Source organism: Malurus melanocephalus, unplaced genomic scaffold (assembly GCF_030028575.1).
Source record: "Malurus melanocephalus ecotype Western Australia unplaced genomic scaffold, MMel_1.1 scaffold_2, whole genome shotgun sequence".
NCBI classification, from domain to species: domain Eukaryota; kingdom Metazoa; phylum Chordata; class Aves; order Passeriformes; family Maluridae; genus Malurus; species Malurus melanocephalus.
Genome location: NW_026623234.1, coordinates 7,018,005 through 7,020,776, shown reverse-complemented (window position 1 = coordinate 7,020,776; position 2,772 = coordinate 7,018,005). Strand labels below are relative to the sequence as shown.

The following is a 2,772-nucleotide window of genomic DNA, read 5'->3' as shown; positions in this document are numbered from 1 at the left end:
TTTTTTTTTTTTTTTTTTTTTTAGCTCTGTTGATAACACTATTTGGCATTTCTTAAAGAATTTTTGTTGATGCAGTGTTCTTGCCATAGGGAGGTATTCCAGCTTTATTCAACTGAAGGAACACTATTGGGAGAGTAGCAATGGATGAATTCAAATTTTTTTATCAGTTATCAAATTTTAGCGACAGTTATTACAAATAGCACTTGTACCAAGGTTTTATGTGCGGTGCTGCCATTGCAGCTGAAAGGAGCCATCCTTGTCTGCTTATCCTGTCTGGTACTTTTTCTGCCTCATGACAACACAAGTGCTCATATAGCTGTGCAGTGAAAYGGACTGGGGAAAACCAGACTGGAGAATAATTTAAGGCTTATTCTTTAGTTTCCTTACTTAGAGTTGTTGCATTTTAATCTCTCTTTGATATGATTCACTGTACATCTCCTCTAACACGTGAGYTTGGTGGGAGTAGAGTAGGACAAAAATTCATTGGCAGTATGCGCTCTGCCTCCAGCTTGTGCCTCTGCGGAGTTCTCGGGACTGCAGCATCAATCTCCATGGTTACATCTGTTTGCCCATTCTAATTTTAGAGGACTCCTATCATCTAGAGATGSAAGCCTTTTGTAGCAATAGACAGAGGTCAGATGTTAGGGGTAATTCTGAAACAATACCGATAATATTACAGTACCTGGTAAATAGGACCAGCTTTGAAACATTTTTTTTTTTTTTCCTTCTACACTTGGAGGCTTCTTAGGGTACTGCAGCTGGTGACTTTGATAAAAACTGCTCTCCCCTGACATGTGTTATAGACCTTACGTTGAGCAGTGAGGGAAAAAAGTGGGCCACAGCACTGCTAAATGTCCCCCTTCTTTCGGGTGTTGCCAAATGTGTGTTATGTGTTTTTAATCTCTAAATGCCTGGTAGAATGTGTTCTGGAAGAAAATAACTTGATTCAGAGAAGGGGTGATAAAAGAAAGGTTGGGATTGTTGTAGTGAGAAACTTATCGTACCAGCTTTCTCATATGTGAGTTATGTGCAAAAAATCAATAGATTCACAATTTTATAAACCTTCACTGTTGCTTCTGCCTTCTTAAAAGCCTGTGTTCAGAATACCCTTTACCTTTTGAAAAGTGTTTCATTCGGTTATTTCCCATTCAAATTTGTTCATGCCCATGATCTTTTTACTTCTAGGTTTCACTGTGCTGTGCGATTTATCAGAAGTTGATTGTTATATGCACCGGGAGTTTTTGCTAAGGCTGCATGTTTCTGCTTTCTCAGGAATCTAAATAGGTAAGWGTGCATGTTCTGCTTTCTGTACCATGTGACCCTTTGGAGTAGTGCTAGTTGTCACAAAATGAGTGTTGTGTTTGACTGCTGATAGCGTGTATGTTCCATACAATGTGTGAGGGGTGGTCTCCAGCAGGATGGTTTACCCTGGTAGGCTGGCTGCCACAGAGTGCCAGACTGTATCCCAGTCTGTTGCTGAATTCCTCTATACATCRTGTTTTTCCAGGAGAGAAAGCATCAAGGGGACTAGATGGCTATTCCCTCCCCCCCTTTTCTACTAGGTGTGCGTGGAAGTGTTCGTAAAAGCAGGTTGGACTCTGTTCAGGCTGTGACAGAATGCCTGCTTTTGTCACGTTTTCTGAAACACAGCAGTTCTTGTAGGTGGTTTCTTTTAATCTACTTGTGAAGCTAAACTCATGTTGTAAGGAAGAAAGGGATGATTCTTCTGGATGTGCCTGATCCTTGAAAAAGACTGGCTTTTAGTAGATGTTCTGTTCTTTCACAGAGTAATGTAATATATTAAAAGATAAAATGGATGTGGCAAGTGTGAGATGCGGCTGTTGGGGCGATGCTGCCTTGCCCTCTGCCTTGGACTAGATGCAAGTCTTTTGCAGGTGTATAGTGACCTGGTTCRAGATGTATATGAAGAAGGTTGGCAAATTGCTGTTTGGGGGGTGGSAGGAGGAGAGATGGGGAAGGAACAGTGGTTGGGTTTGCAAAGATGGGCAGGGTTGGATTTGTTTTCAGATGGATCARCTTCCTGAATTAACAGGTTGTGCAAGCAGCAGTGCTGCCTGAAGGGAGTTGACCACAGTATTTGTTACAGACTGCAGGGAGAATAAAATGGGAGATCTCAAGATATGTGAAGCACATTTGCAACCGTGAAAACATAACTCTCTCCACTGAACARGTTTTAATCATATGTTTATAGGTACAGGATATGCAAAGGAAGTCCAATCTGTACAYAACAGTGTAAAAAACATTGCTGCCAAAGAAAGCCCTTCCTTGTAACATTGGTACATTAGTCTGTTGGATGTCAGAAGAAACAAATAGATTTTTTATGTGAGAGAATCTGCYCTATAGTTGTTGCAATTGCTTTGGAGGATGTTGTTGTATCAAAAGTGTCCGTTTAAAACTTTTCTTCTGAAACACTGCAAAGCTGCATGGTGTTGGCAAAGATTTAGCTTCTGAGGTTTGATTTATGATAGTGACAAAACCTTTCTTTCAGAAGACCTACATTCTGGAAACAARTATGTTAGTTCACAGACTTAGCAGAGCCCTTGGAAAAGGCTGTTTTAATTATTTTGTCTTTCCCCTTGAGTAATTTTACCTTTTTGTTGGGCATCTTCAGTGTTGCTTTTTGTACACAATCATTATTGTGGTTTTCTTTGATATATAGAACTCAAAGTTACTGACAGAGCAGAAAACAGTCTCTCTCCCACCATACCATACAAAAGTTTGGGGTTTTTTTTTTTGTTTTTTTTTTTTTTT

General features: G+C 40.0%; 1 protein-coding gene across 4 annotated transcripts in view; it reads left to right on the top strand.

Annotated features, from left to right (window-relative positions):
* Positions 1 to 2,772, top strand: part of SIPA1L1 (signal induced proliferation associated 1 like 1) — a 191,723-nt gene that overhangs the window by 61,528 nt on the left and 127,423 nt on the right. For all 4 annotated transcript variants that reach the window (XM_057366751.1, XM_057366728.1, XM_057366737.1 and 1 more), the window contains one exon: positions 1,186 to 1,284. The gene's annotated coding sequence lies outside the window, so the exon portion shown is untranslated. The remainder of the gene's footprint in view (positions 1 to 1,185; positions 1,285 to 2,772) is intronic.